Below are 14,987 nucleotides of genomic sequence, written 5' to 3' on the forward strand. Positions count from 1 at the left end.
TTATTATTACTACTGGCCTAAACGATTGATTCATATTCAAGTCACTATAGTATAATACAATGTCAAAACAACACGGTGTAAACATTTCTCATAAGGAATACTTGTGATTATTTGTCGGATAAACAAATCAGGAACTTTACATTTTCTAAGTACAGTGTGTGGTGATGGTGGGTTTTTTAGAGATCTGTATAATTGACAAGAAATATCTTTATATATACCCTGCATATCAAATAACATTTCTCCAAATCTGTGTGTGTGTTGAACACCAGAAAGCAATGAAATGTAATAGGTCGCCCTGTGAAACTCAGTGTTTTGAGTAAATCTCCCTCCCCGTCTCCCATCACGGGCGGACACTCCAAGCGCACCCACATCACTCGCCCAGGCAGAGGAAGACATACACGCCACCTTCTCCTCCATCAAACATCTATGCTATAGATGATCACACCAGGGTACCGTACATCATTTTTAACAGAGAGGTAACATTCAAACTGTATGAAACAGTTCACAAAAAATATGGATGATTAAGTTCATGAGCTGATACTGCAGGAAAGAAGGATACGAAAGCCATGCCTAACGGGGCTTGTGTGTCCTTCTTGCTGGCAGTGATATGTGTCGGGAGTGACGCAGCCTGAGAAGTTACACTCAACAGACAACGCTGGTTGGGCATCGCTTCTCGGCCTTTTGGCTAAGATCAAAGTGTAGTATCTGTTCTTATCAGCTTAATTGTGGTCTGATATGTAAACTACACTAATGCGATCGTGTGAGCTTACAACAATATGTAAGGTGCCCTTAAAGAAAAAGCAGGCGCGGCGGCGCGCGAGGGAAGGAAGGAAAGGCAGAAAACGGCGTCAACCGAAGTCACTCGAGGGCATACTAGTGAAGAAATCAGTGATCAGTGAAACCGAACATCACACAAACTTACAAGCCAGTGACCAAGAAACAGTCAAGCTCCCAAACTGCCTCCACAGCAGCTTGACCTTCCTAGCGCGCGCCTCCGTAGCCTCTCTTAGGTGCATTTAGAGAACTAAGCCACCGAAGTTGTGATACGACAGTATTTACCATGTCCTGCAACCACATCACCAGCGTGTCCTACAAAGAAACGAAATCTTCTGCCCCTTTCAACACCGACTGCGATAGTAAACACACACCAACATACGGAGGGAGTGAAACAGTGAGTGCTGAACCTGTTCAATATAAGCTATTCAGTTCACGTGTGACCAGAATATTCATTCTAAACCACAAAGTGCATCCACTAAATTAAAACATTCCCAGCAAATGACTCCGCCCCTTCACTGACGAACAGTTCACAGTGAAAGAGTGGTAACGAAAACATTCCACCTATTTCTACATTCGGTGAAATCACACAAAACATTAAATCCTAAGGTAATTGTACAAACGTCTTGCGGCGAGGAGTGTTGGCATTTAAAACTCTAGATGTGAAAGAGTGGATTAATGGTGCAGTGTAAATCAGTGATCCATTATAACACAAAACCAGAAGAAATACCAACAAGGAATAAGTAAAACCTGTAATTGTGCGATCTATCACATCCACGAATGCCACTCTCTTATACCACACTCCCATACACCCCATCCACATCCCCCACACCCCAGCTACCACAACTGCCTCACAACCAGATCTGCAAGAATTGACCAACAGTGTAGTGAAAAACTGTGACCCATTTTAGCACACACCATGCAAGATTGTCAGTAATGAGAACAATTAACAAGTGAAGCTTATAACAGTGCCACCTACCACACCCACAAGTGCCATTCATCCCCACAATACTCACCACATACCTCATACCCGAGAAGCCTCACAGTGCCTTCTCACTCAACACCAGCGTCATGCAACCCTGACCACACTAAGCACCAACCCAGGTAATAAATCCCTCACGTACAAACTCGCTTTCCCTCAAATACCATTCCCCAACCCTCACTCCCCCACCATTACCCTTCTTCCCCACCCATAACTTACCCACCGAACACTCTCCTTTACCCTCCTTTCTTCACTTTCCGTCTACCAACACCGATCCCAAAACTCCCTATCCCAACAGCACCCTAATCCCCTCCTTCACCTCCCCACCACCACCCCTCTTCTCACACCACATTTCCCCTCACCACCCACCCTCCCACAACTCACTCCCCCAACAGGACCCTTCTTCCCACTTTTCCTCACTTCCCCATCACCACACTCCTTCTCAACCCCTTATTCCTCATCCCACTTTCCAATCTTCGCTTCCCGATCATCATCATCCCCTATACCTCCTCCTTTCCCTAAGCCGTATCAGCTCCCCATTTCCCCTACATTCACTACCTCCCCATCCTACCCCCCACCCCCTCAGGATCTATCCCCGAGCCCTTTTCCCCCTTACCGTTACTACCTCACCACCCTCCTTCGGCCACGCTCGCTACCCCCATTTCTTCCCCACCCTCACTGCCCCTACTCATGTCCCCAACCCTCACTGACTCTCTTCCCCTCACCCCAATTACGTCCCCACCCTCCTCCAACCGTGATCATCCTTCCACCAACCTCACCTACCCAAACCATCGCATCCCTCCCCACTCACCCACTACCTTCCCACTCTTCCCCCCCCACCACCAAGCTCTCTACCTCCCCACCTTTCCCTTGTCACTACTTAAACACCCCTACCCGTTCCCTCACTAGTTCCACACCCTTCTTCCACCTACCCCCCTTCCCTCAACCTTCTCTCACCAGCCCTCATACCTCTCCACCTTTTCCCCTCTCACCTTTACTAGATCCCCTAACTCGCTCTCTCCTTCCCCTAAATACTCCGACCATCTACTATCCTCTCCCCTTCACCTTTCCTTCTTCTTCCCCACCTTGCCCTCGCCACTACTCCTTTCCAGTTTTACTCCCCTACATCCGTCACCCGCCACTCCCTCCTCCCAACACCTCGCCCTCCCTTCCCGCATGTCCCCCGACCAACCCCTACGTCCTATCCACTGCTTGCCTCCCCCACTACCTCCCAGCTACATTCTTCTGCAACTCTTCCCCATACTTACAACCTCAGTCTCCCTCCTCTCCAATCTTGCCTCACTCTATCCATCATAAAACAATGGATCTCCCACATACTGCAGTACAACACACCCACAAAGGCACATCACCCACACCAAACACCCAAAAGAGGTCATATACATTCACTTCCCACCCCTACGGAACACAAAGGCCCTGTCCTAAGAGGAAAGCCAGCAAGGCCCCCCCCAAAACCGCACATCTGGGGTGATAACCAGAGAACTGACGGGCCACCCCTGCTTGCAACCTGATGAGGCCCCACCCCCACAACGGAACCCTGGATTGTCTGACAGTGCACAACGAGACAGCTCCGGTTGGCAAACTGGCGAGGCCTCCCCCTCACTTTGGGACACTGAGCTGTCTGCTGGAGTTAGAATTGACAGCTCCGGCTGGGCCTTTCCCCCACAAGGAAACTCTGGGGCATCTGCTGGTGGACAACAGGACACCACCCACCTGCAGGCTGGTGAGGCCTCCCCCCCGCAAGGAAATCCTGGGGCATCTGCTGGTGAACGACTGGACAGCACCCATCTGCAGGCTGGTGAGGCCTCCCCACCACAAGGAAACCCCGGGGTATCTGCTGGTGGACGACAGGACAGCACCCACCGGCAGGCTGGTGAGGCCTCCCCCCCACAAGGGAACCCTGGAGCTTCTGCTGGTGGACGATGGGACAGCACCCACCTGCAGGCTGGTGAGGCCTCCCCCCCATTGTGGGACCCTGGGGCATCTGCCAGCAGTCGACAGGACAGCTCCCACTGGCAAACTGGTGAGGCCTCCACCCAACAACTAGACCCTGGGGCATCTGCTGATGGATGCCACAGCCAATCCCGCTGGCAGGCTGATAGGACCTCCCCTCCACAACAGAAGAACAGAACATCTGCCATCAAGCACCTGGATAATTCTCCTCATCTGACTAGTGACAGCAACTCCTCCCTCCCACAATTGGTGATCGATACATCAACCAGTGAGAGCTCAGACATTACCCATCAACTGCCTGGTGAGAGTTCTCCCCTCCAAGGAAGCCCTGTGGCATCGGCCAGGGGAAACCAGGACTATACAGGGAGGCAACATGGAGAGGTCTCCCCTCCCCAAGGGACTCCTGAACACCAGAACCATCCCCACCGGCAGAATGGCGAGGTCACTCCACCGATCACACCCCAAGGAGAATCAAACAGTTTCCTGGAAACCCCAATTGTCAGGCAGGAAGCCAACGACCTTGCCCAAACAGTTCACCAAAACACTGAACAGACCCGCCAGCCAGAGAGGGTGTACAATGTCCTAAAAATTTGGTTCCCTGCTCCAACAACATTCATATGCACTGAGCATGACAATCAAGGGTGCAGGTGGTCAACAACAAGTCAAAAGTGGTCAAATGCCAGACAGTCCCTGATAAGGCATCTAAAAGAGCACCATGACATTCATACTCACAGTTACACGAATTGCTGTGCTGGATGTGGGGAAACTCTGGGACAGAGGCCAACAACCCACAACTCTAACTGCGAAGCCAGCCGGCGCATCATTGTGCAACAAGTGAGACACAGACACCAATGCCCCACTTGCCCAGAGTCTTTTCCATCTAAGAAAGGACTACACAACCACCAGGAGAAACACAAGCGCCAAGAATGGCAGGGCAACAGAGACAGGCCACCCCCACTACCACCTGAAAGAGTATGTCGTCAAAGGAATGGCCAAAGTTCTCCCGCTCCTCCAGCCTCGCCTCCAGAAAATGAACAAGCATGCCAAGAACCACAAGAACACACCCACCCAGAGAATGAAAGCAGTCCAGAGCAAGATGGCTACCTCCACCCAGCCCCCACGAATCTAGCAAACTCAGACAGATCTGACCAAGTCCTTGTTAGGAGTGAAACTCCTGAGTTCCTGAGACACCTTGCCAGGGACTGGGAGAATTTTGATGAAACCAGAAACTTACAACAAGACATATACCAAGGTGATCAACGACATTCACGAGAAAACACCCCTCAAGTAGGGGAGGCCTTAATCCTGCAATCACAGTCAGCAACACCAGACACACAGTTGCAGGCCAGTGACACACCACCTTCACTGCCTATAACCATCTCTCAAGTTTCAGCCCACACAGCAGCAGGAGTAGTGGAAGAGGACAACAATGGAGCAGAAGAGAACCAGGACGAGGAGAATGATCCGGCAGAGGCGGAATGGTTACTGAGAAATTTTTATCCAATGGTAAAAGAACTCATCCGCACCCCTGACTGGGAAGCATTTGAGGGTCTCTTGGACACTATAACCCAGCAGGTTCAATCAGCATTTAACATCGACACCAACCACCAGCAACGAAAGAAAAAGCCCACAGACGTCAGTGACTGCAAGACCATTCAACGAATATACAGAAACAACAGACGGAGGGCAGTCCGTCTGATAACGTCGGGCTCAGGGGAACAGTGTCAGATTCCAAAGGATGACATCAAACAACACTTCACTGAAAGAATGAAGGTTGCAGTCCAGCAGGTAGAAGCGGTCAATAACCTTCCTCCTCCGCCAGATAACCGACCCCAGGTTGATGTCAATTCATTTTCTGAAGCAGAGGTCGACCGTAGATTAGCAGCAGCCGAAAACACATCACCTGGAAAAGATGGCATTTCCTACCGCCAGTGGAAAAAGGCTGACCCAGGATGCAGAGTTCTCACAGGTATCTTTAACATTTGCCTGGCAGCCAAAAAGATACCACAGGCTTGGAAGACATCATACTCCATCTTGATCCCCAAGTCTGGTGACAAAAACAACATAGCAAACTGGAGAAACATCACACTGTGTAACACCCTGTACAAGTTATATACTGGATGCCTTGCAGCCCGTCTCAGAAACTGGTGCACTGACAATGACATTCTCAATCCAGGCCAGAAGTGTTCTCTCCCAGCCGATGGAGTGCTGGAGCACAACTACCTGCTCCAGTATTACCTTGACAGGGCCAGACGTGAACAGGAAGATCTGTGCATTGCCTTCCTTGATATCTCAGATGCCTTTGGATCAGTTTCCCACTCCTTAATAAAGGCATCTCTCAGCCGACTAGGAGCCGGACCACATCTCGTTGCAATCGTCGAGGACCTGTTGACAGATTGCACCACACAATTTCGAACCGCTGAAGGGGACACTGAAGATATCCCAGTGCAACGAGGGGTAAGACAAGGGTGTCCAATCAGTGCTCTTCTCTTCAACATTGCCATTGAACCCATCCTACACACTATCACACAAGCAGGCCTACGTATGGATGCCGCACATCCCCACCCATGCCTGGCCTACGCTGATGACATCACCATCATTGCACGGAAAAAGGACACCCTCCAACACCTGCTTTCAGCAACCTGCAACATCTGTGCCTCCTTAGGTCTGTCCCTGAACCCAACCAAGTGCTCCACCCTGCACATAACAGGACACGCACCAAGGGGAACAAGGGACACCACCTTCTTGATAAATGGTCAGCAAATTACTGCAAAAAGAGATGGTGAACCCACAACTTTCTTGGGAAGACCTGTTGGATTCCACCTACTCCCTGACCTGTCATCAGTGGACCAACTAGTCGACCTCGGAACCACTATCCTGACCAGCAAACTGGCCCCATGGCAACGCATAGACGCCCTAAAATCCTTTGTTCTACCCTCTGCCGTCTTTGCCATGCGGACATGGCAGCTCAGGAAAGCTGACTGGAAGCACCTTGATGATACACTGAGACCACTCATAAAGAAAACTTTGTACCTACAATCCCGGGCATCAAACGAGTATCTGTATGGTAGCAGCCGGGCAGGGTCCTGTGCAATCCCACTCGCAGCAGAAGACTCAGACATATTTCTGATCGACACGGCCTTCAAGCTGCTCACCTCTAAGGACCAAGCACTGGAACAAATCGCCTGGAAAGATGTGCAAAATATCGCAGCCCAAAGAACACGAGGGGAACCATCCGTACAAGATGCCTGTCTGTTCCTCTCCAAAGAAGAAATGGGCAACAGGGCATCTGACCATCAAACCCTGTGGTCACGTGCCCGTGACGCATCTGGTCGCCTCAACGTACAATGGTCAGTCGACGACGACAATGATCTCCGCATCCAAACTGAAGACCAGGCCCTCTGCAAACGTCACAGAAGGAAGATTGCCTCCACAATCCGCACCCAAAGGCGTCTCCATCGTGACGAAATGCTACATAGGAAACCTGACCAAGGGAAAGTGATGAAGGTCATTGCACAAGAAAAGGCCTCATCTGCCTTCCTTCGGGATGGCAGCTTCACCACCTTTGCTGACTGGAGATTCATCCACCGCGCCCGTCTGAACCTCTTACCACTGAATGGAGCCCGCCGCCAGAGAGGAACCAACCCACAGTGCAGAAGATGCCATCATCAGCAAGAGACCCTCCCTCACGTGGTCAACCACTGCATGAGACACGCAGCAGCCATGCAGCACCGCCACAATGCCCTTGTTACACGGGTAAAGAGGGCTGCAGAGGGCAGGAACTGGGAAGTGTTAAGGGAAAATCAACGTGTGCCTGGCACCAATGACATGGGCCGCCCTGACTTAGTGCTGAGAAAAGGCGGGGAAGTGATAATAGTGGACATCACCTGCCCCTTTGAAAATGGGGAGGAAGCCTTCCAGGAGGCCAGAAGAAGAAAAGAGAATAAATATGCAGATCTAGCAAGAGATCTGCGAATGAGTCATGAGAGAGTAAGTGTGGAAGCATTTGTTGTAGGACCCCTAGGGGGTTATGATCCCAGCAATGAACGCTTAATGCGAAGACTGGCTTCCAAGTCTTACCTGAAACTGTTTAGGAAACTCTGTGTTAGTGACGTCATAAGCTGGAGCAGGAAAATATATATTGAGCACCTTACTGGCGCTCAACAAGTTTAAACCTTTTTCAAAACATGCTGTCCCCACCAAGGGTCCTATGCATTTCTTAATTCATAAAGACAAGGCTGTAAATAAATATTCCCACAACATGGACATGTCAAAACATTTTCATATAAGTTCACCATAATATCATATCTCTGTAATGTTAAATGTTAATGCCATTTTCCTGTAAAGTGTTGTAAGATTTTCTTCAATAAAAAATAAATCTGTTCTTATCAGCTTAGTATCTGATACGATCCCCATGTGGGATCAACGATATTAATCTGATTTTTTGACCATGGCGAAGTGCTAGGGGCTTGCTCCACCTTTGCCACGGATCGGCCCGGTATTGCAGTATTTCCGGGATCGGTCCACTCCCCCAGGGGAGAATAATTTATCATATAAACGTGTGAGTAAGAGGTGCCTTTCCCCACCTTCAGCACTTACAGACTACACAGATCTCCCCCCTCCCCCACACTAGTCTTGGGGCATTTGCCCTAAACAAACAGTGAGAGCAATACCCGTCCCCGAGCCCCTCCGGGACGGGGACAGTAAAACGGTGAAGGAATAGCTCACGATGTAGTACAGCCTACTGTACTTATTCTTTCACCTTCATCATTCATTAATAAAAACTTGCTTAAGTTGAAACGGTTTTTGCAGTGTGAGACATGTCTAGATGCATTAGTGAGCACTAACATCACTACTATTAATATCCTAGTCTTGCTGAAGAGGAAAGGTGCTCTGATTTCTCCCTTGGATGATGACATTGATGTACTGTATGAATGACATGTGAGCCACCTTTCAAAGTACATGCTTCTCATTTTGTGAAATTAGGGGAAAATCTTTCCAAACTAACTTATAACGGTCCTAAGCAGTCAGTGTTGCACATTTACTTGCACAAGCCTAGAATCGCAGACCTTGACAATCACATGAAAGAATAAGGACCATTAGACAATCACATGGTTTTCGTGATTACAGCTATTACTGAAAAATACATCCAAATCAGATACCATAGTGCTTGGAAACGATATACAAATAATTTAATTATAAGGGTAACTAGAAATCACTAGGATTATATTAAGCATGTAATATTCTATCTATCTATGCATTACCAGACGCATTAATCCCGTAAGGGGTGACCACAAACAAATCTCCTCCATGTCGCCCAGTCCCTCAACATTTCACTGACCTGACCCCAGCTGACAACACCTCTCCTTTTCATGTACATCTCCACTCCATCCCTCCATCCCATCCTTTGCCTCCCCTTCCCTCTCACCCTATCCATCTCACTCGCATACGCTCTCCTCGTTCGTGTGTCGCACTCTGTCCTTTCCACATGGCCAAACCACCTCCGTGTATTTCTTCTAACATTTTCTGTCACATCCACATCCACACAACAGTGCTTCTTCACTTCCATATGTGTTACTCTGTGTCTCCACGTAACTCACATGCTTCTTTCAAATAACTCATTCCCACTCCTCACACTCTTGTGACCTTCGAGCAAGGTCCAAAACTTCACTTCCATACGATAGACGTGGTATCACAATACTGTCATGCAGTGAGTTTTTTTTTTTTTTTTTTTTTTTTTACTTCCATCCTCACTTGCCTGTTCCTTATCACTGCTCTCAAAGACCCAGCAACCTTTCTTTCCTGTTGTACCCTTTCAAGCACTTCAACCTCTAAACTTCCATCCTTATCACGCTGCTCAAGTAGCCCACTTAAACGCACTCACATTTTTCATTTCTTCCTCATCAAGCCTCACTACACATTTAGAGATTTCACTTCTCTCAAAGACCATAACTTTACTCTTCCCTACAATCACACCTTATGATTCCGTTCCTTACACACACTACCAAACACATTCTCCAGGCCTTGCATACAGTTCTCCATCTTCTCTTAACAATACAGCATCATCTGCAAACAACAGTACAGGGAGTTTCCAAACACTGGCCTCTCTTATTAGGGTCGCTTCAACATCCATTGCCCTTCGTCATATCTCATTTATAAGCCCATTCACATACAGACTGAAGAACCATGGGGACATGACACATCCCTGTTTTAATCTAACATTCAGATAGAAACATTCACTCAGAGCACTATACACACGCACTGCACCCATCGAATCCTCAGAAATAATCTTCACGGAATTCAACAACTTCCCATTTACTCCATATATCATTAATACTTTTCACATTCCTTGTCTATCCACCCTGTCATACTTTCTCCAAATCCATGAAGACCGTTGGCAACTTCTTTCCCTTTTGCTGAAACATTTCCACTACAGACTTAAGAATATCTGATCTACGCAGCCTATTCCATTCCTACAACCTCTATATTCTTCTCCAAGTAATTGCTCTGTTATTTGCCTAATTCGATGAATGGCTATCGTACCATATACAGTACTTTTCCTATTCCACTACGAAGACAAATGCTGCTATGATTGCCACACACTTCTTTTTCACCTATTCCTTTGTATAGGGGAATATTATACATGACTTCCAATCCTCCAGGGACTCTACCTTCCTCCCAGACCAATCTGCACATCTTCCATATCCATTCAACTATTATCTCTTCCTCATGCTTCAGCATTCCACCACATACTTCATCATTTCCTGGGTCATTCCTCATCTTGACTTTCATCATTCATTTCACACACACACATAAACACACACACAAGTGTATATATATATATATCTATCTATCTATATAAATATATATATATATATATATATATATATATATATATATATATATATATATATATATACATGTGTGTGTGTGTGTGTATATATATATATATATATATATATATATATATATACACACACACATACACACACACACACACACACACATATATGTATATATATATATATATATATATATATATATATATATATATATATAAACTATATATATATATGGATGTTTCACATAAATAATAATAATTTTCATCTTCATTACTTGTTACATTCATTTACATGAACCAAAAACATACATAAAGAATAAACACTCTATCTCAACATTTAGTGGTCTGGCAAATTACTTGGTTTTTTAACACATTTTAAAACACAGAAGCTAAGACATGCTTTATATGTTTTTTTTTCATTCTAACATTTCTGGTTTCGTTTTCTTCTCGATCATCTTTTGGTGCTTCAACACCACCTTCAGGAGGTATTGCTTGTCTTCTTCATTTGTACTAATTGAAGAGCTGAACTTCACACGCAGAGCAATCGAAAATATCATCCAAGTCAGATGTCATTATGCTAGGAAATATTATAAAGAAAATTTAGTGAAGACGATGACTAGAAGTCGCCAGGAACATACTAAGCTTGAAGCATGTAAAACGAAAAGGCAACAATATTCAAAAATGTAATTTTCAGTTATTTTATCTGTGTTGTAATTCATGAGAATAAATGTTCTTAAATATTTTTAAATCCTATCTGCGGGGGATGTCTATACACTTCACAATGTGGCTGCTATGGGGCCGCCCCGTGACATCTACACACGCAAGTGTCTTCCCACCACTGTTTCCCCCGAACGCGATTTCATCTCACTGCCAGAAGGTCGAGAGGGAGTCCCTCCAAAGCACACAAGTGACAATCTGTCTGTCCCACGCTCCTACCAGGTGTACAACGGTATCTTCACTTTCCTATTTGTCTGATTCAGTCTGCACTGCCTGTAGTTAATTGCATCATCCACCCCTGCCAAGTCTATATCCACGGATACAAGAAAAGGGTTCAGTGACAGTGCCATAAGGCTAGTTTATCTAGTAGTGAAGTTGTCACATTGAGAGCAAGGCCATAGTTGGCGCCACGGGCAGATGCACGAACACATGCTGCTCTCACGCTGCTCTCGCGACAAAAATTAGTTCTTTTCCTTACGTCATTTTTCATCAATGCAAAGACCTAGAGATCTCGGGATACTTTACTTAACAAGTTGAAGAGTTACCGAGTAAAATGATCATTATCTCGTTTCCCTCAGTTCAAAATTTCCAAGATGTTAAGGTTTTAAAACAAGCAATTTTCCAGCGTTCTTCCGGAAATTGCCCGTTGTGAGGTGACGATTGCATTAGTAGTAGCCCGGAGTGTGTGGGTTATAATAACTATTTTTCATCCTCACATGCTTTACTAGAGAATGTGTGTCTCAGATATCTTTATTATTATTTTTTATTATTATTATGATGATGATGATGATGATGATGATGATGATGATCGTGATGATCATGACCGTTATATATCATTATTACCAGCTGCGATAGAGAAGCCGGTATTGTTTTCAGTTTGTCTGTGTGTGTTTCTCTGTGTCTGTTAGCACGATAACTTCGCAACAACTTAAGATAACATCACAGAATTTAACAGATGTGTAGTAGCAATGAAAGTCTTCTACGAGTTCGAAAGTGCTGAAAGTAGGCCAAGGTCTGTGTGTCTGTTACCATGATAACCCCGCTACCGCTCAAGATATCATCACAAAATTTTACAGGTGTGTAGTAGGGATGAAAACCTCACTTCGAAATTGGTGAGTGTAGGTCAAGGTCAAGGTCATATTCCGACCCGAGCTAGATGTGTATCGCCTCGCGGCTGCTGTGATTACCCCATTGGGAGCCCTCTAGTTTATTATTATTATTATTATTATTATTATTAATGTTGTTGTTGTTGTTATTATTAGTGTGTCGGAATACATTCCATTTTATTAGTTCCATTTAGGCTAAGTTTGGTTAGGTTGTGGTAAGCAGAATATTAGTAAGGTTGTATTTTGATTTTGTCTTCTATATGAATGATTTGGTTGTCTTAGGTTCCAGCAGGTTAAAAATGAATTTATCACCAAAGAGATAATAATTACAGAAGCAGTGTACCATATACTATAGAGAAAAAAAATTACAGTACTTATTATTACTGTTGATGTATGTTGTGGATCTATATTTATCTACAGCATATTGTAATGTGAGAGAAAAAGAAAACAGGTTTTAATATTTCATATTCAGAATTTTTCTTTGAACATGTTGCGTAGAAACAAAAAATAATAACATATTGTCAGGCTAGTGCGGTGACTCGTGTGTTTTGATGTAATTTATATCATTAACAAGGAAGTCTGTGTCTTTACTTGTACTTGTATATCAAATAACATTAACAAAAAAAAATGTGTTGATCTCCAGAAAGCAATAAAGCGCAAAAAATCGCCCTGCGAAACTCCAATGTCTTCAGTCAATCCCTGTCCCATCGCAGATGAAAACCTAAATGTTTCAATAATAGTACCATTTATTATTACTACTGGCCTAAACGATTGATTCATATTCAAGTCACTATAGTATAATACAATGTCAAAACAACACGGTGTACACATTTCTCATAAGGAATACTTGTCATTATTTGTGGGATAAAGAAATCAGGAACTTTACATTTTCTAAGTACAGTGTGGTGATGGTGGGTTTTTCAGAGATCTGTATAATTGACAAGAAATACCTTTAGATATACCCTGCATATCAAATAACATTTCTCCAAATCTGTTTGTGTGTTGAACACCAGAAAGCAATGAAATGTAATAGGTCGCCCTGTGAAACTCAGTGTTTTGAGTAAATCTCCCTCCCCGTCTCCCATCACGGGCGGACACTCCAAGCGCACCCACATCACTCGCCCAGGCAGAGGAAGACATACACGCCACCTTCTCCTCCATCAAACATCTATGCTATAGATGATCACACCAGGGTACCGTACATCATTTTTAACAGAGAGGTAACAATCAAACTGTATGAAACAGTTCACAAAAAATATTGATGATTAAGTTCATGAGCTGATACTACAGGAAAGAAGGATACGAAAGCCATGCCTAACGGGGCTTGTGTGTCCTTCTTGCTTGCAGTGATATGTGTCGGGAGTGACGGAACCTGAGAAGTTTCACTCAACAGACAACGCTGGTTGGGCATCGCTTCTCGGCCTTTTGGCTAAGATCAAAGTGTAGTATCTGTTCTTATCAGCTTAGTATCTGATACGATCCCCATGTGGGATCAACGATATTAATCTGATTTTTTGACCATGGCGAAGTGCTAGGGGCTTGCTCCACCTTTGCCACGGATCGGCCCGGTATTGCAGTATTTCCGGGATCGGTCCACTCCCCCAGGGGAGAATAATTTATCATATAAACGTGTGAGGAAGAGGTGCCTTTCCCCACCTTCAGCACTTACAGACTACACAGATCTCCCCCCTCCCGCACACCAGTCTTGGGGCATTTGCCCTAAACAAACAGTGAGAGCAATACCCGTCCCCGAGCCCCTCCGGGACGGGGACAGTAAAACGGTGAAGGAATAGCTCACGATGTAGTACAGCCTACTGTACTTATTCTTTCACCTTCATCATTCATTAATAAAAACTTGCTTAAGTTGAAACGGTTTTTGCAGTGTGAGACATGTCTAGATGCATTAGTGAGCACTAACATCACTACTATTAATATCCTAGTCTTGCTGAAGAGGAAAGGTGCTCTGATTTCTCCCTTGGATGATGACATTGATGTATGAATGACATGTGAGCCGCCTTTCAAAGTACATGCTTCTCATTTTGTGAAATCAGGGGAAAATCTTTCCAAACTAACTTATAACGGTCCTAAGCAGTCAGTGTTGCACATTTACTTGCACAAGCCTAGAATCGCAGACCTTGACAATCACATGAAAGAATAAGGACCATTAGACAATCACATGGTTTTCGTGATTACAGCTATTACTGAAAAATACATCCAAATCAGATACCAGAGTGCTTGGAAACGATATACAAATAATTTAATTATAAGGGTAACTAGAAATCACTAGGATTATATTAAGCATGTAATATTCCATCTATCTATGCATTACCAGACGCCTTAATCCCGTAAGGGGTGACCACAAACAAATCTCCTCCATGTCGCCCAGTCCCTCAACATTTCACTGACCTGACCCCAGCTGACAACACCTCTCCTTTTCATGTACATCTCCACTCCATCCCTCCATCCCATCCTTTGCCTCCCCTTCCCTCTCACCCTATCCATCTCACTCGCATACGCTCTCCTCGTTCGTGTGTCGCACTCTGTCCATTCCACATGGCCAAACCACCTCCGTGTATTTCTTCTTAACATTTTCTGT

The 14,987-nt window shown here is 45.2% G+C and overlaps 2 non-coding genes and 1 pseudogene across 2 annotated transcripts; all 3 read left to right on the forward strand.

Annotated features, from left to right (window-relative positions):
• The first annotated feature begins 665 nt into the window (after window positions 1-665).
• LOC145417251 (U2 spliceosomal RNA) lies at window positions 666-770 on the forward strand (annotated as a pseudogene).
• Window positions 771-8,070: 7,300 nt separating this feature from the next.
• LOC145417247 (U2 spliceosomal RNA) lies at window positions 8,071-8,259 on the forward strand. Its single transcript, XR_013900462.1, has one exon. It is a non-coding gene; the product is annotated as a U2 spliceosomal RNA (small nuclear RNA).
• A 5,541-nt stretch (window positions 8,260-13,800) lies between these two features.
• LOC145417237 (U2 spliceosomal RNA) lies at window positions 13,801-13,993 on the forward strand. The gene has a single exon (XR_013900452.1). It is a non-coding gene; the product is annotated as a U2 spliceosomal RNA (small nuclear RNA).
• Window positions 13,994-14,987: the final 994 nt, after the last annotated feature.

This window comes from Coenobita brevimanus, chromosome 109, assembly GCF_032717465.1.
Source record: "Coenobita brevimanus isolate Jiangsu-jjx chromosome 109, ASM3271746v2, whole genome shotgun sequence".
Classification (NCBI taxonomy): domain Eukaryota; kingdom Metazoa; phylum Arthropoda; class Malacostraca; order Decapoda; family Coenobitidae; genus Coenobita; species Coenobita brevimanus.